The sequence below is a fragment of the Hordeum vulgare genome, chromosome 3H (assembly GCF_904849725.1).
Source record: "Hordeum vulgare subsp. vulgare chromosome 3H, MorexV3_pseudomolecules_assembly, whole genome shotgun sequence".
Taxonomy (NCBI): Eukaryota; Viridiplantae; Streptophyta; class Magnoliopsida; order Poales; family Poaceae; genus Hordeum; species Hordeum vulgare.
This window is the reverse complement of record NC_058520.1, coordinates 328597836-328617806: the sequence shown is the minus strand read 5'-3', so window position 1 is coordinate 328617806 and position 19971 is coordinate 328597836.

The following is a 19971-nucleotide window of genomic DNA, read 5'->3' as shown; positions in this document are numbered from 1 at the left end:
ATTCAGTTGACAAACTGAAAGAGACAAAAGAAAAACTTTGACGAACTCTGTTTGATCTTGTTGTTGCAACTATGTCTAACTCATATCCAGAGTTTCAGCAAGATCACAAGCAAACCACATAAGCAAATGACATCTAGGTCTCACGGCAAACTCATATCAATGGCATAATCAACTAGCAAGCAAATAATAACAAGTCTCAAATGTCAACACTTCAATCAAAACAACATCAAGCAGTACGAACAGATGGTATCTCGCTAGCTCTTTCTGAGACCGCAAAACATAAATGCAGAGCACCTTCAAAGACCAAGGGCTGACTAAACATTGTAATTCAAGGCAATGAAGATCCAGTCACAGTCATACTCAACACGGTTAAAAGCAAAGCATAGAAATGACAGAGGTGCTCTCTAATTGGTGCTTTTGTAAGAGGATGACTCAACAAGAACATAAATAGACATGCCCTTCGGAGAGGGAAACATTGATTTGCAGAGGTGCCAGAGCTCAAGCTTTGAAAACAGAGATAATAATTTTGGGTGGCATGCTTTCGTTGTCAACGCAATGACTAAGAGTTCTCAACATCTTCCACGCTACACATGCTATAGGCGGTTCCCAAACAGAAAAGTAAAGTTTTGACTCCCCCACCACCAATCAATCACACTCCACGGCTAGCCGAATCCTCGGGTACTGTCCATACCAACATCAATCCTGGGGGAGTTTTGTTTGCAATTATCTTTTCGATTTGAGCATGGAACTGGGAATTCCAATTACCGGCCCCTTTCTCGTGAATGATAGTGAATAAACACATATCAAGGGTAACACGCCTAGCATGGAAGATACTAATAGCCCCCTGTCATCACATGAGCGGTTCGGGCATGCAAAACAGATTATTTCTTGAAGGTTTAGAGAGTGGCAGATGCAAATTTACTTGGAACGGCAGGTAGATACCGCACATAGGTAGGTATGGTAGACTCATATGGAACAACTTTGGGTTTATGGAAGTGGATGCACAAGCAGTATTCCCGCTTAGTACAAGTGAAGGCTAGCAAAAGACTGGGAAGCGACCAACTAGAGAGCGACAACAGTCATCAAAATGCATTGAGATTAACTAACATTGAGTGCAAGCATGAGTAGGACATAAATCACCATGAGCATGAATATCATAGAGGCTATGTTGATTTTGTTTCAACTACATGCGTGAACATGCACCAAGTCAAGCCACTTGAAACATTCAAAGGAGGATACCATCCTATCATACTACATCATAGTCATCTCAACATTCATGTGGGCATCCAAGTCAAACCATTATAAGCTCCTAGCTAAGTAAGCATGGCATAATCAACTATGATCTCTAAGTTGTCAATGCAAACATGTTTCTCTCACAACAAAGTTGAATCAGGCATGATGAGCTAGTCATATTTACAAAAACAAAATAGATCGAGTTCATACCAGCTTTTCCAGGCTCAGTCACTTCATCATATATCGTCATTATTGCCTTTCACTTGCACGACCGGACGATGTGAACAATAATAAGCGTGCTCGTGCATTGGACTAAAGCTGGAATCTGCAGGCAAACACAAAGGAGAAGACAAAGTTATATGGCTCTTTGAAAGCTAAACAGGTATGCATGCAAGAGCCACTAAACATTGTAACCAAAATTTTCTACCTTGACCCAAAGAAAAATAAAACTATCTACACGGGAAAGCTCCCAACAAGCAAAAGAGGAAAAGATAATCTTTTGGGGGTTTTCTCAAACTAGACAGACACACGAAAAGAAAACGAGAAAAAGGAAATAAACTAGCATGGATGATACAGTGGCAAAGTGTGAACACTGGCTAACAAAGTGAAAGCATAAGAAAGAATGTAAGGTCGGTGAGAACACGTACTCCCCCAAGCTTAGGCTTTTGGCCTAACTTGGTCTACTACCAAGGAGGGAAATAACCAGCTTCGGGATACTCCGGACTGGACTGACGATGGCACTGCTGTGTGAGCTCCTCTGGCTCCCACTGATAAACCGGCATCTGGTACTCGACTGGTGGCTCGAGCACGGGCACCTGTGGTTGGGCTAAGCCCCAATATGCGTAGATGTCCGAGGGCATAATAATGTACCTGCATGCATGAAGATTGAACAAAGAAGGAGCAGGCAAAGTAATAGTCTCACGAGTACCCTGACTAAATACCAGGTTATAAATCATCCTTCTACTTATATCTCTATCAAGAAAGTCATGGCAAACCATGCTATCATAATCTAGATATCTCTTGGGAAGAAGAACCTCTTCTTCCTCCTCGAGTCTAATGGGTATCTCAAAGTGTCTGGCAAGACGGGTAGCATAGATACCTCCATAGACAACACCTTTAGAACAATGGATATCTTCGACAGGTGGTAGATTTTTTACATCTTCAGATTTAATGCCTTTCTCTCGCATAGATTTCTTGGCTTCTTGCATATCTTCAGGACCGAGGAATAGAATACCTCTTTTCTTCGGAGTTGGCTTAGGAGGTGGTTCGGGAATAGTCCAAGCATTCTCATTGCACAAGATGTTATTCAGTAGAATCTCATCTTGCTCTACGGTTCGTTCCCTAAAAACACTACCGACACAACTATCTAGGTGGTCTTTGGAGGCATCGGTAAGTACATTATAGAAGATATCAAGTATTTCATTCTTCTCAAGAGGGTGACCAAGCAAAGCATTCAGTAGCTGGATGAGCCTCCCCCAAGCTTGTGGGAGACTCTCTTCTTCAGCTTGAGCAAAGTTGTATATTTCCTGCAAGGCAGCTTGCTTCTTATGGGCAGGGAAATATTTTTCAGAGAAGTAGTAGACCATATCCTGGGGGCTACGCACACAACCAGGAGCAAGAGAAGTGAACCAGGTCTTAGCATCATCCTTTAGCGAGAAAGGAAACAGCTTGAGGATATAGTAATGGCGGATCTTCTCCTCACTAGTGAATAGGGTGGCTATATTGTGCAGTTTGGTAAGATGGGCTACAACCGTTTTAGACTCATAACCATGAAAAGGATCAGATTCGACTAAAGTGATTAACTCAGGGTCGACAGAGAATTCATAATCCTTATCGGTCACAAAGATAGGCGAAGTGACAAACTTCGGGTCGTATTTCATCCTAGCGTTCAGAGATTTTTCTTTCCACTTGCGCAGTAATTTCTCAACATCATAGCTATCCTTACACGCAAGAAAGTCCTCAGCTATCTCTCCCTCCATAACATAGCGCGTACAGGCATAACAGGCTATTCATAAATAGTAGCAGGTTCTACTTCAATAGTATTAGCAGTTTCAGAAGTATCATCACGTCTAGCAGCAACTCTAGCAATATGTGCATCAAGGGCACCTAGTGGCAAAGCAGTATCACGCATAGCATCATCAGGCATAGTATCAAGCATAGCATCATTAGACATAGTATCAAGCATAGCATTATCAGGCATAGTATCAAGCATAGCATCATGGGCAGCAAAAGTAGCATCATCATGAACAAACGACATATCAAGATTTCTAGCAGGAGATGATGTCGCAAACTTACTCAAAAATGAAGGTGAATCAAGTGCGGAGCTAGATGGCAATTCCTTACCTCTCCTCGTAGTGGAAGGCAAGATTTTAGTTCTTGGATATTTCAGATACCTCATAGTGATCAGCAGACAAACATCCCAAGTGACTTAGAGAATATAGCTGTGCCTCCCCGGCAACGGCACCAGAAAAAGGTCTTGATAATCCACAAGTATAGGGGATCGCAACAGTTTTCAAGGGTAGAGTATTCAACCCAAATTTGTTGGTTCGCGAAAGGGGAAGCGAAAGAATATTCTCAAGTATTAGCAGCTGAGTTTGTCAGATTCAACCACACCTGAAAGATTAGTGTCTCCAAGCAAAATATCAGTAGCAAAGTGGTATGATAGCAACGGTGCCAGAAATGATCTGTTGACGACATACTATTCCTAACTGTTGTATCAATGGCGCCAGTAAGTTGCACGTGGGCGAGTAACTATTCTTCCCTGACAACAGTGTCAGAAAAGGATCTTGCGACAAGTAACAGCGAAGTAGCAAGGAACAGCAGCAGCAACAACAATAGAGTAACAGCAGTAGCAACAGTAGTAGCAAAGTGACAGCAGCAAGGTGGCCCAATCCCTTTTGTAGCAAGGGACAAGCCTAGACAAAGTAACATAGCAAGGACCAGTAGTAAAAGACCCGTAGGCAGTGGATCGGTGATGGATGAGTATGACGGATCTGATTCATCATGTAACAGCTATAACACAAAGAGATAAGTAACTAGCTCCCGTTCGTCAATCTAATGTAGGCATGTATTCCGTATGAAGTCATACGTGCTTACGGAAAAGAACTTGCATGGCATCTATTGTCCATCCCTCCCGTGGCAGCGGGGTCCTAATGGAAACTACGGGATATTGAGGTTCTCCTTTTAATAAAGAACCGGACCAACGCATTAACATTTGGTGAATACATGAACTCCTCATACTATGGTCTTCTCCAGGAGTGGTTCTGACTATTGTCACTCCGGGGTTGCCGGGTCATAACACATAGTAGGTGACTACAACTTGCAAGATAGGATCTAAAACAGACATATATTGGCGACAACATAATAGGTTCAGATCTGAAATCATGGCACTCGGGCCCTAGTGACAAGCATTAAGCATAGCCAAGTAGTAGAAACATCAATCTAGAACATAGTGGATACTAGGGATCAATCCCCATCGAAACTAACTCGATTACATGATAGATCTCATCCAACTCATCACCGTCCAGCAAGCCTACGATGAGATTACTCACGAACGATGAAGAGCATCATGGAATTGTCAATGGAGGAAGGTTGATGATGATGGCGATGATTTCCCCTCTCCGGAGCCCAAAATAGACTCCAGATCTGCCCTCCAGATGAAGAACAGGAGGTGGCGGCGCCTCCGTATCTTAAAACGCGATGAATCCTGCTCTCTGATTTTTTTTCGAGCGAGACGGAAGATATAGAGCTGAGTTTGGGGGCGGTGGAGCCACGTGGGCCCCACAAGCCCTCACTGTGCGGCCAGGGGGGGTGGCCGTGGCCTGTGGGCTTGTGGCCCACTGGTCCACCTCCTCCGGTGGATCTTTGCGGAGGTATTTTTCTTTCATTCCAGAAAAAATCTCCGTAAATTTTCAGGTCATTCCGAGAACTTTTATTTCTGCACAAAAACAACACCATGGCAATTCTGCTGAAAACAGCGTCAGTCCGGGTTAGTTCCATTCAAATCATGCAAATTAGAGTCCAAAACAAGGGCAAAAGAGTTCGGAAAAGTAGATACGACGGAGACGTATCAAGCAACCCATGAGGTTTTGGGGTACTGCTTAGGTTTTCACTATGACCCATCAACATTCGATTTCCTTTCAAAGGCAATGTCCTCTTTCCTCGGGTTCCTATTCAGAATCTTCCTTTTGAGCACATCGCAAAGGGTTTGATGCCCTTTGAGACTTTTGTATATGGCCGTCACGTACAATTCTTTCTCTCATGCATTTTTGTCAGTAGCATTTGTGGTTTCCTCAAGTGAAGAATTTGATACCACATGAATAGTTGAAGAATTTGTAGCGATAGAAGCATTTGAGGTTTCCGGTGAAGAATTAGCAGTTTCACGTTCGATGCATTTTAGACATGGTGGAAAGAATTCTTCCTGAGCGGTACTAATCTGTTGAGCAAGCAATGAATCATTTTCCTTTCGAAGATCATCATGGGACATTTTCAACTTCTCAAGATCAAGCTTCCTTTGAAGAAATTCATAGGAAAGCTCCTCTTGATCAGCCAAGAGTGTACCATAACGATCTTGAAGTCTATCAAATCTAGACTGAAGACTTTGAAAATGTTCGGTGATGATTTGAGTATGATTCATTTCATCATTCAACAAATCATCGCTTTTGTCTAGAAGTTTCGGAAGCTTTTCAATAGCACTTTGTTGCTTAGTGTCAATGTTGGCAAGTTTATAGTAACTGGGTTTTTGATAATCATCAGGTTCACAGTCACTAGAAACAGAGGAGGATTTGTGGCTTGGTACCTTTGAACCTTTTGCCATGAAGGAATAGGTGGGAGCGAAATAATCATCACGTTCATTAGTGTTGTTGATGTTGTCATTTTCTTCAAGGTTGAAGATCGACTTGCTGACGAATGTGGTAGCAAGTGCAAGACTTGCCACACCAGATTCTGACTCCACTTCAGAACCTTCCTCTTCATCACATTCCTCTGATTCTTCTTCAGAATCCATTTCCTTGCCAATGAGTGTCCGAGCCTTTCTGAAACTCGTCTTCTTGTGCGATGAGGACTTTGAAAATTTCTTCTTTTACTTAGAGTCGTCGGAACTTTCATCCTTGTATTTCTTCTTCCTTGATTCTTTCACCCAACGAGGACAGTCAGCAATGTAGTGGCCAGATTTCTTGCATTTGTGACAGGTTCTTTTCTTGCAGTCCTCAGATGAAGATTCTGATTTCCTTATATCTTTTCTTGATGAGGTTCTGAACTAGCCACGCTTAGTGAACTTCTAGAATTTCCTCACGAGCATAGAAAGTTCCTGCCCAAGTTCTCCAGGATCACCAAGACTGCAGTCAGATTCTTCTTCTTCATATAAGGAAACAGCCTTTGCCTTCAGCGCACGAGGACTTGAATAGCTTGGTCCATATAGATCTCTCTTTTCTTCTTTTTGGAATTCATGAGTATTGAGTCTCTCAAGTATATGAGCAGGATCAAACATCTTCTAGTCTCTTCATTCTTGGATCATTAGAACTAGTGTGTCAAACGATGGATCAAGAGATCGTAGCAGTTTCTTCCCAACTTCATGGTCAGTGATATCTCTGGCTCCCAGAGCTTGCAATTCAATTGAGATTTTGGTGAGGCGATCAAATGTGTCTTGGTAACTTTCATTATCAAGCCTCTTGAAATGGTTGAAGAGACTGCGAAGAACATCAACACGAGAGTCACGTTGTGTGGAGACTCCCTCATTGACTTTGGACAACCTATCCCAGATAAGCTTAACTTAGCCCAAAGCACTAACTCTGTCATACTGACCTTTGCTCAGATGGCCATATATAATATTCTTCGCTTCCGAGTCAAGTTGCTTCAACTTCTTCACATCAACGATAGAGATAGTTGCAATGATGGAGGGAACACCATTTTCCATAATGTACCAAAGATCGTTGTCAATTGCTTGAAGATGCATTTGCATCCTTGTCTTCCAGTAGGGGAAGTCCTTTCCTTCAAAGGTAGGACAACCTGCAGTAACCTTGATCATACCTGTGGTCAACATAACTAAAACTCCAGACGGTTAAACCAAAATCACACAGAACAAGGGAGTACCTTGCTCTAATACCAATTGAAAGTGCGTTATATCGACTAGAGGGGGGTGAATAGGCGATTTTTACAAATTCATCACCGAGGAAATTCCTAGTGAGGAAAGTCCTGAGTCATGAGGTGAGTGCAGCGGAAATAGTACTTAGACAGAAGTGCTAAAATGACTACAACAAAGTACTCAACATGAATTGAGAGAATCGGTTTGCACAGGTCACGTATACAGGATAAGAAGGTGATGAATAAATCACGTGAAGATATTCAGGTGAGGAATTTAGAGAAAGTCTTCAGTTAAATTCTTCAAACAGTACCGGTGAAATTCTTCAACATGCAACTGAGGAAATGAAAAGAGTTGAATAAATAGAACCAGTAGCTTGATGAAGACGGTTGTTGATGACCCAGTTCCAATTGTTGTGACAGTTGTACGTCTGGTTTGGAGTGGCTTGGTATTGAAACCAAAGGACACACAGTCCCTACCGTATTCTCCTTGAGCTAAGGACACACAATCCTCGCCCGACACTCGTGGTAAGTCTTCAGGGCAGACTTCCAAACCCTCACAACTCGGTCACCCGATGATCCATAATTGACTAATGGATGCTCTAGACCAGGACGCCTAGCCGTCTGGAGGATGCACAGTCCTCAAAGGTAACAAGCGTCGGTTCCACACAGGAATAACTTCTTGAGTGATGCTCAATCACTTGGGTTTTGGTTTTGGTTTGGGTGTTTGGGGTATTTCCTCACTTGATGATTTTCTCTCAAAGTCCTAGAGGAATTGGGTTGCTCTAAATGACAAGTAGCAGTTTCTCTCGGAGCAGCCGACCGCTAGTGGTTGTGGGGCGGCTATTTATAGCCTGGGAGCATCCTGACATGATTCGACATTAATGCCCTTAATGATATGATCGTTGGGTGCATACGATTTGGGACAGGTGGCGCGTGGCACGGCAACGGTCGGAACTTTCAACTGTGAAAGTCCTCTTGTCTTTCATGTTCCTCACTTTGAGGATCTGGTAGGTGTAGGTTTGAGTTAAGCATCATGAGGAAATTCTTTCCATAATTTTACCTCGACCCCTTTAACAGTATGGTGTTCCTATGACTCGAGAATGAAGAAAATGAAATAGAAAGAGTAAATCTTCAAGCTTCAAAGTCTTCAGAGTATTCTCTTCGGGACACATCGAAATCCTCATCTTTAATATCTTCATGAGGAATATCAATTTCTTTGCAATTTCTTCGCGATCAAAGTCTTCAAGGAATGACCAAAGTCTTCACCCGAAGACATACATTTTTAGGGGTCGATATTCATCGAATAACTCAAACTCCTGAGCAAATTATAGAGCATGTGTACACTTACAAACTTATCAGTCTCTTAACCTATAAGTCTTCAATCCACCAAAATCACTAAGGGGCACTAGATGCACTTATAAGGCCCTTGAAGAAAATCATGTGAATACTTCATGCACTTCAGTTTTGTACGAGATAATATGCACCCAAGTGTAACGAGAGAAGTCATCAACAATGACAAAGCCGTATAGAGATGAAACATTGGTTAGTGTGGCATAATGAGTAGGGACAAAGAGGCCCATGTGAAGCAATTCAAAGGGACGAGGGGTAGTCATGATAGTCTTGGACGGATGCTTGGATTTGGTCATCTTTCTAGACTCACAAGCCCCATACAAGTGATCTTTCATGAATTTGACATCCTCGATCCCAATGACGAGCTTCTTCTTCATGAGTTTGTGGAAGTTCTTCATGTCAGCATGTCCAAGTCGTCCATGCCATAGACAACCTTTTAAAACCTTTGCAAGTAGGCATGTGGCATGTTGTGGACCTATAGAGAAGTCAAAAATATACAAGTCTCCTCTCCTAAAGCCTTCAAAGACTTTGGGATTTCCAGATTCCATAAGCATAATGCAACAAAATTTGCCAAAGATGACAACCATATCAACATCACGGAGCATTGAGACTGATATGAAGTTGAATCCAAGGTATTCGACAAGCATCACCTTATCCATGTGTCGATCCTTTGAGACTGTAACCCTACCTAGACCCAATAACTTGACTCTTTTCTTTGTCAACATAGGTTATATTCTTCAGGTGAGATGGAGAAAGTGTTGAGTCCATTAACAGGTTCTTGTCACTAGTCATGTGATTGGTGCATCACCCTCGAGGACCCACTAAGTAGCTTTAGGTGTTTCTTACTATAGATGAATTAGTGCAACTTATGAACTCGTATACTTCAGAGTGAAGAATATGACTTATCAAATTCATCAGACAAAAGTGTATCAATCAAGCAATACATGTAGTAACACAAGGACGATATAAATGAGTGATTCATTTCATCATGATTAGCTTAAGTCCTTTCAAGCATTTATTCGGGTCTCCAACAAATTCATCAAATGTTCAAGTTCGTTTGGAGACCCGGCCTTGCATAATTGATTAGTTATTTTTCTTTATCACCCACATTTGCTAGGGTGGTAAACATTTCATCATTCTATGAGCTGCATATGAGAATTGACACATTGAAGCTAATGCAATTCGTTTCATAGTAGGGGGTTACTGTACTCTAATGAATAAGAAAAGAAATTCTTTGAAGATTTGCGAACATAATGGTTTGAATAATAGTGCACATATTCATGAGCGCTAACATTTCCATGCAAAACAGAAGCGTTAGCACAACCATATATAGATCTGTGACCATATGAGGAATTTGGTCCATGTGAAGAATTTAGTCCACATGAAGAACTTGATCGAGGGTTCCTTTTCTAAATGGGCGGTGTCTGTCACACCATGTGTTTTGCCTCTCATGACTAATTTAACATAGCTCAAAAATTAGGACCAATTAAAACTTCTGTGTGCTTATGATGCTTGACTTGATTGCTATTTTCTTGTGTGCTTGTTTGTGTTTTAAATTCACAAAAATACTCTCTCTATAGACTCATCTCCTTGAAGTTGCCCAATGACCAAGCCATGTGTATAGGATCTAAAACTATTTTTTTTAATATTATTGGCCAAAAAGCTTTTATTCAATTTAGCATTCCAAAACCACCTCAATTGAGGTTTATACTACAAGTCCCTAAATTAGGAAGGATGTTTTGCCCCAAATATTATTTTTTGGATCCTATTATCAAAAGGACTTCTAAAAAACACAAAATTATAATTTTAAGACTTATTTTTGTAGTTTATTTAAATACCTTTCCTTGAGGCTAGAAATTGTCTTTTATAAGGAAAAATATTTCTACTCTTTACAAATATTTGAGAAAATTTAGGGAAACTAACTAGGCACATATTTTCCATATATAAGAGTTTCAACACATGGTGATGTTCAAAATATTGAACAAAACCCTCAAAAACCCTTTCTATGTATTTCAAGTATTTGAAATATTTCTATAAACATATTCTCAAATAAATCCAGGAAAATTCTAGCATGTCACATATGTCATATGTGATGATCTTACCAAGTTTTATAAAAAACCAAATAGTTTTAGTTCACCAAAATTCCCCAAAACCCTCTGTGTCCAAAGATAAATTTGAACAACTTTACATTGTAAAGTCTCTCCATTTGATCCCAAACTTTGTGGGCAAGCTCTAATCCCCAAATGATGCCACCACACCAAGTGGTGCATTAAGGAGAATATATTTGAATGACTAGATCTAAGGAAATCCATATATATCCATTTCTAGGGTTTATAAAGTTTGCATTGGAGACTTTCACCAATTAAGATTAAAATTGGTAATCAGGCTCATTTCCATCTACCATTTGATCATGTTGAATCTCGTGGCATGTAGAATCTTTTTTACTTGCCCAAACCTACATCAAATCCCTTACGCAATATCTTTGTGATCAATGAAAGGAGCATCAAATGAGTTCCTCTTGGACCCAAATTTTTACCACGCCATTCCTAGGCCATCTTCTACCTCATGTAACCCCCCATGGCCTCAGGATAATTATTGGGGGGTAAAACCTCAGGATTCCTTTTCTGGTCATCCCAATTATAACTCTCTCCCTTTTCATTCTTTTTTAGCAATGCCTCCTTAATCCTATCTCTCCAATAGCAGTGCAGAACCCTCCAGGACGCATGTGGACAAGCCTGTTCCCAAAAACAAGGCCATGCTGGTCAAAGGGGTGCTACAGAGCGTGCTACAATGTGCTCCCGCATTGTAGCCGCCCTCACCCTGAAGCCGTTGAATGCCTCACACCACCCCAACACGCCTGCCGGCACGCCTCGATGTCCACAACACGACACTGGGTCATCCACCTCTTATCTCTCCCTCTCCTGCCTGCACCAAGCGTGCTCTCGGCCGCTCCCATGGCTAATGGCCAAGGCCAGACACTCGAGCCCCCTGGTCGTCTTGGTCGTGCATGGCACACCAGTGGGTGGATCGTAACCTCCTGTCCCCCGATCCTCCCCCTTCGATGTGCATCCCACTTTTGGGGCCCTAACCGAACCAAACGGCCCACAATCGAGAACATGGTGGGCACCCGAGCTTCGCACCTCCGTTACCTCACCCCGAGCACCGTCCCTGCATGCTTCGGACTCCCACGGGCCCTCCATGGTCACATGCATTAATTAGAGCCCCGGTCGACTCCCCTCACCCTCTGAATCGAGCAGCTCGAGCTCGCTAGGGAGGTTGTCCATGGTTCACAAATAGCTCCACTATAACGAGCAATCCTGATCTCCAATTCCACCCCTCCCAGCTGCTCTTCCACCTCAGTCTACCCCAAGTATCAATCTTTGCTTGCCTCCACTCCTATGTACTCGCTTCATACCAGAAGTGTCACCGCCTCGGGTCCTCGACATTTGTAACGTAGGGAGTACCTCCGCCTCCTCTTCCTTCTCCGTTGTGATCGTGGGAAGCCCCTGATCTGTTTCCCCTTCTAATTCCAGGGATCAAAGTTATCAGAATCACGACTCAATTCTGACTATCTTACGACCTTATGATACAAACTAACCCCTTCGATTCTATGATTTTGCTCATAGAATATAAGTTTCTACGATCCTGGTATTTATGATTCTACGATTCACGATCCTACCAATGGAGCTCCGGTCTGATTCAGAATCTCAATCCTGACAACTTTGCCAGAGATCCTTGTTAAATTTGAGCAGAGCGACCCCGGTCCCAAGCTTTGTCGAACGGAATCAATGTCGGCGTCACCCCCGACCCTTTCGGCGTCAAACTCTATCACCACCCTTCTAGCGATCCCTCCCCGATCATGATCGTGCTCCCCTATCGCCTTGCCATCAACCACAACATCAGCGGTGAACTTCCTTCCATTCTGGTCGAAGGTTAGTGATGACAAGTGGCCCCCACCTGTCATCGCATCCTTCCCCTCTGTCGCACTAATGGGTGGGTCCCGCCCGCCATGTTCAAAAACGCCCGCCACGCGTACTGATTTAGAGTATTAAAGGAAAGCATATTTGAGGAGTACGCCTCCGACGTCGACGACTTGCCTAGGCTGAAAAGGTTCTGGGCCGAGGTGTTGCACTTAGTTCTAGCCCAAAGCAACATTGCCATTTTTTGCATTTTCTAGAGAGCTTCCAAAAATTCCACACAAATAAATACGTTCCAAATTTCAATAATTCAAACTCCTAAATTCTCCTAAAAATTCCACCTATCATTTTTTGCATCTTTCATATTTTTTCTGCCACAAGTTTTTGTACTGTTCAAATATAAATTTAAATTTGAACTATTTAAGTCCACCTTGAAAAATGCCTAGAGAGTTCAAATGAACTCCAAATGGAGTGACCAAATTCCAAGATGACTATAAAACCTTAAACTATTTATCTAGCCATGGTGAACATTTTTCCTATGCTATATTCTCACTAGATCAAATAAATAGCCCCATTTTCCATTTGTCTCATCTTAGGTAAATCATAGGAAAATCATCCCAACTCCAAATATAGTGAAACCACTTCCTAAAATCTTCAAAAATCATGACCTATTTAATAGGTGGATTCACTCATTTTTGTAAAAATATTTTCTATAAACTCCTTATAGGATCATTAATCCCTCCATTTCCAGCTTTCAAAAATCCTCGTTGATCCTAATCTAGTAGAACCTCTCCGGTTATTTTTCTTATAGCCAAAGGTGTCCAATAAAAGTGAACTCCCTATTTTAGCACACTTTTATTTCCTTCTTGATTGTGTTGCTTATTATGTTTGTTTCCGATGGTAGTTAACGAAGTAGATGGAGTGCTCGGAATTGGCCAAAAGCTTGTCAAGACCTCAAAGACTTTGAAGAGCAAGGCAAGTAGCCCTTTGACCATGTTATGAAACTATTTTTATGCATGGCATTGTAGTACCTTACTTGTTGCATGAAAGAGCATGTCTATCCTATGGTGACAACCTTGCTGGGTTGTCCACAGATGCATTACTCGTTGATACTTGCATTGAGCATGCCCTACCTTCCTATGAGGGTTATGCGGGTGGGAAGTAGATAGGATGCTAGTAGATGCTACACAAGTGGGACGGGAATATGCATGGTGACGATACTGAAAGTGTTTTGAAAGAATTTTCAAAAACCCCGTCGTGTGCCACTAATGCCCAAGGGACATGGTGATGAGCTAGGTAACCGCTTGAGAAATAAGTGGTGCACCGAGGCAAGTTGCGTGTGTTTCTTGAAAGCAGGTTAGATTTAAGGTTTGTTGATCATCCCAACCTTAAATGTACGACCACACTACCTCTATATGGGATGGGGATTTGTTGATTACTTTGGTCGATGCTAGCACAGAGCCCGTATTACTAGTGGCGGGAGGGCCGAGTCACTCTCTCGATACGGGGTTGTGCCTTATTGGACAACCATTGGCTATTTTCACAAACACTAAGCATACTGTTGCATGCCCTTACGGATGGTATGTGTGATGTACATCATGAGAGATGGCACCGTCAAGTCGACTCTTTGCTTAGTTTTGTCCAAGGAAAGGCATTGTTCGGGTGCTTACCTCGGGTACAAAAGGTACCGATAGTCGTGGATGATACGAAATTTCCCCAAGTTTTGTGGGTAACGTGTGCAATATCTACAGAGTGTAAAAATATTTGAATATCCATGTCCATGGTCAAAGACAGTTGGGTGGTCCTGCTTAGACCACATCCAGATGTTTTCACAAAACTTGGTGTGTGTGAGAGAGAGAGAAAAAAGACATACTTGAGCTAAGTCAGATGAATTGATGAGATGATGAAACTAGAGTTGTGATACTCTGTCCATATTGATATGTGCAAGTTGTTCTTATGGATATTTGCAACCTGTTGATGCATGCTTTACAAATAGTAGTACATGATATTGCATTTAAAACTAGCTTTCCGCAAAAGTACCTAATTAGTGCTTTACGATGCATTGTTTACCTATGGGTTGCTTGCGAGTACATTCAGAGTACTCATTGGCTTGCCACTAGTTATTTTATTTGTCAGACATGAAAGAACATGATATAATGAAGATTACCTTGGCGACGTACATGCAAGCTAGGATGCTTCCTAGTCAAAATGCATGTAGGGCTAAGGCAGATGGCATGGGTCCACGCTATCGTTGAAGTCTGTTGCGAGTTTACGAAGGCTTGGCCATACAGGCCATGTTTGAGTAAAATGGTACATAAAGGATGTAAGACTCTTGTTATTCAGTTTTGATGTGTTCAGTGAGCATTGATCTGTGGGATCACTTTGCATGTACATTCAGTGATCATGACTTATGAGTCGGGGTCCTCACATAGGTGGTATTAGAGCCAAGTCGTGACTCTAGGAAGCCCTTAGTTAGCATGGACGTTAGTTAGCATAAACTATTTTTCCAACCCTTCAAACCACTTACAAAAACTCTATATTTCTCACCTCCTCTAAGTTTTCAAAGGAAGCGAAGGTTTTTGCCTTAGCACTTGCACCCTTATTCTCTAGGATCTCCTCATTTGTTTTTTCAAAACCTTGCAAATGGTCGATAGTACCCTTATTCCCCTGACCACCGAATTCCTTGTAATCCTCGTGGGTAACTTGGAAGGAAGCCACATTCCCAGACGTTTTCCCACATCTCTTGAACTCAAGCTTGGCTACACCGGGACAATACGATACCAACAGAAGTTACCTTCTCTAGGAATGAAGACGTCAAGACTTGGAAAATGGTGACACCCTCGTTACTACCCTAGAACGATGCAACCTTGGCCTACGATGATCAGGGTAAAAGATATGCAAGCTCGTGATATGCATCGCTAATAGAGCAATCCTGTCCCTACCGTTGTTGTGTCAACAACCATAGGTGGATGAGAACCTCACCATTTGGTCCGCCTCACCATAGTGAGCAGGAAAAATGGTTCACTTCATCCCCCGCTCTTGGTGTCGATATTCTCATCAACATAACCGACATGTTCGAACTCTATAATTCCTTGTTGTGTCATTGCATGAAGGATTGCCTACCCGGAACCCTCGACGAATTCGAAGACAAAAGGAATAGTCATGTTTAAGAAGACAATAGAAGACCAAGTCAGTGGTAGCCACGAGGAACCACAATCACCATTAGCTCACTAGATAAGAAGTTGTAGAAGATTCTTCAGGATCAACCGAATCATTTCGACGAATAACCACAAGGGACATAGCAACACCTGAGGAAGATCCAGAAGACTGGAAATATTTCTCTCCAAGATACGAAGCAAGCACGACTACTGAGTCCAAGAACCCCTAGGGTAGGACACGTCGTGTATCCCCTATGAGAAGACGATTTCGCATGATGGTTCAAATGGACCATTTTGTGCCTTGCTTATTTTTGCTTGTTTGTGTTTTGGTATAAGTCGCACCTTGCCCTAGGAAACAAGTACGCGACTATATCACTCTCACACCCTGTGTTTTGACTCTCCTGACTAAAGTAACATATCTCAAAAATTAGGACCAATTACGTTTTTTGTGAGTGCTTGTGATGCTTTATGTGATTGTTGTTTGCTTGTGTTTTAAATCACAAAAGTTCCTACTACTCTTTGGGCTCACCTCTTTGACCAAAATCTTTGCCCAATGACCATACCATGTGTATAGGACCTAAAAATATTTGTTACCAAATATTATTTTGACCAAGAAGCTTTTATTTAATTTAGGCTTTCAAAACCCCCTGAGTTGGGATTTGTACCACAAGTCGTCAAATTAGGGAAGTTGTTCGCCCAAATATTTTATTTAAATCCCATTATCAAAAAGACTTCCCAAAACAAAAAATATATTTTAAAAGTTATTGTACTATTTTATTTAAATACCTTTTTCTGAAGCCACAAATGGTCCTTTATGAAGGAGTACTATTTTTCTTGCTTTTAAAATATTTCAGAAAATTTAGGGAAACCGAGTGGACATATAAATCCCATATTTTTGAGTTTCAACACATGGTCATGTTCAAAATGTTGGACAAAACCATTAAAAACCCTTTTTTGCCTATTTCAATCTTTTGAAATATTTCTACAAGAAATATTCTCAATAAATTCAAACAAAATTATAGAAAGTCACACATGATATATGTGATGACCTTGCCAAGTGTCTCCAATTTGAGCAACTCTACATTGCCAAGTGTCTTCAATTGTGCTTAAATTTTGTGGACATGTTCTCTTACTCTAATAATGCATCCACACCATGTGGTGCATCAAGGGGACCAGATTAACTTGTCCGAAGCCCCTCAAAACCACTCTTGCTGATTTTTGGAATTGAGAAACTTTACATTATAAAGTTTCTCCAATTGATCCCAAACTTTTTGGAATGCTCTAGTATCAAATAATTCCACCACACCAAGTGGTGCATTAGTGGGATTTAATTTGCACGGATTTATCTACAGAAAACCAATTCTACCCATTTCTAGGGGTTTTCAAGTATTCATTGGAAACTTTCTCCAGGAAATCCTTAATTTGGTACACAATCTCACTTTCGCCTAACATGTGATCCTGTTAAGTTTCATAGCAAGTGGACTCCATTTGCTATCCCTAAGACGCATCGAACACCATCTACTCACATACCAAATTTGTTGCTTTGGGCCCTTCCACTATTCTCCTTGAGCTCAAATTTTTGCCACAACTTTTTCTATCCCTCTAGCACCTCCAGTAACTTTTCCATGGCCCCTGATCAATTATTGGGAGTTAACTCCCTCTCTTTCCGTGTCTTTTTCACCATGGCAACACCTCTTTTAACCCTCTCCCATTATTTCTGTTGATGCAAATGGCCCCAAGTTTTACCACAACACCTCTGGTGTGCTAATGCACCATTTCAAACAAAGATATGGCATGCTCATGTGGAAAATATAAGCATCCCTTCTAAAACTTGATTTTTGACAGAAATGTAGCCTTGAACTACAAGTGCTAGCTACACTACTCTCCCTGAGCTGAAACTTGGTAATATTGAAGTTCTTGCATAGCCACAGGTACTAGACATGGTTTCATCCCATGTTTCCCCCAGTAAAAGCACTTTATGCTAGCCCCAAGTTTGTTGCTGCAAACTTAAACAGAGATGAAACCTCACCTACACTGTCCCATATGAGACCAAACTCCTCCATCACTCTCCAGCAAGCATGCCTTGCATGCTAGACAACGTGGCTTGACCAAAGGGTGGCCCTGGATACACAGTGGCGTGGTGACCATGCCACTCACGTGCAAAAGTGGTGCTATGCAATGCCCACTCACTCTCTAACTTGCTGGAGGCACTGGCAGGATGCCCCAGCGCGCCATGCACCTCCTCTCTCCATCCCCAACCCCCTCCACGATGATCGCTAGGCTCCAATCGGCCGTGGCATGCATGTGCCGCCGTGCCCAAGGCATGTGAAGCACATCCCGGCGTCCACCTCGCCGCCCCCTCCATTTACCTCGCCCCCGAGCCCCTATTGTACTCCCTGCAGTCCCTACTGCTCCTAATTGCCTTCCGAGCCACCCCTGGGCACTTCTCGTGCCCCCTCCTCCTCCCATGGCCGCGGGGTCACCGCTTCGGCCTCGCTTGAATTCGAGCATCCCCGAGCCCTCCTCTCCTTCTAGGATCCACCGGAGCACCCCAGCACCACCGCCACCTCCTCCCTCGCCTCTCTTCCTTCTTCCAGTGGCCGGAGCACCGTTTCCAGGGCCGCCGTTGTTGGTCTCTGCCGCGGCCAAGGGCCTCCCTTCCCCGGCGCTCCTCGGTGAAGGTTGATCCCCCGTTTGGGTGCAGGGATCCTCCCCGAGCACTCCGGTGGCTGGAGCGTCGTCGGAGGTGGTCGGAGCTGCCATAACGACACCGGCGGGCATGCGGCCGTGCCCGTGGTCATCGTCTGCTCGAGCGAGAGGTTAAGGGTGAACCTGATGGGTGGGCCCCGTCTATCAGCTGCACCTAGCCAGGCCCCCGCGCTTAAGTGGAAGCGCCTCGCCGGCTTTCCCGCCTTCCTGCAAGGACGTCGTACTCTAGGGAGAGCGCTATCGACCTCACCCCATGCAACTGGGCCAGCCCAGTGCGCTGCGGAGCTATGTTGCGCTCATCGCGTGGCTTAGGCCCGCTAGGGTAATTTCTTTCTTCCTTTTTATTTTCCAGGGAGAGTAATTAAATCCTAGAGAAATCATGTTAGCTTAAAATCTAATGATTCAAACTTCTACAGATTTACAAAATCATGTGCTATCCAAATATATGCCTTGCACATTATTCCATATATATTTTCTGTAATGATGATATTCAAACTCAAATTTGAATATTTTTGGACTACCTTGCAAAATCCCTAGATTGTCCAAGTCAACTCCAAATGGAGTGATTCAAATTTCCAGAGAAACCAAATATCGTGATCCATTTTTCCAGCCGTAGTCAACATTTTTCTCTGTATTATTTCTGTTGCACCAAATAAATAGCCCCCCTTTTACCATATATTGCATATTAGAAGATCCATGGGAAATTCGTACCAACTCCAAATCCAATGAAACCACCTCCTAAATGTTTCTAAAATCATGCCCTATTTGGTGGGCACATCCACTCCTTTTTATAAAAATATTTTTTGTAGACTTGTAGGGCGAGTGATGCCTCCTTCTCCACCATTCAAAAATCTCTGGTGATCCAAATCTCTTAGAACAAGCTTTAGGATTTTTTTTATTATGACCAGAGATGTTTAGAAAAAATGAAACTCCTATTTTTAGAGCACTTTGTTTTTCTGCTAGTCGTGTGCCTTATCATGGTTGTTTGCGACGATGGTTGACAAAGTAGACAAAGTGCTCAGAGTTAGACGAGAAGTGTGAGAAGACCTCGAAGACTTTGCTGAACCAGACAAGCAGCCCCTTGAACATATCTAAGGGAAAACTTTCATGTATGTCATATTTAGCATCTTACTCCTATGCATAAGGCCATGTTCAATCGATAACTACCTCGGTTAGGTGTTCCCGGTAGTTCCTCGATGACACTTGCAATTGGGAATAACCCTACCTACCTATGAGGGTTGTGTGGGTGGGGTGTAGTTAGGTTGCTGGTAGTGCTAGGCATGGGATTTGGCACATGCATGGAATTGGTAAAACAAGATGATTTCAAATGTTTTACGAAAACCCCGTCGAGTGCCACTAATGCCCGAGGGTGATGTGTTGAGGTAGGTAAACAATTGATGAGGGAGTGGTATATCGATGCCAGTTGTGCGAGTGGTTTTCTAAAAACTAGATTAGATTTAAGATTTGTCGACCGTCCACCCCTTATGCGATGGGGCTTTGCTGATTACTATGGTCGGTGCTAG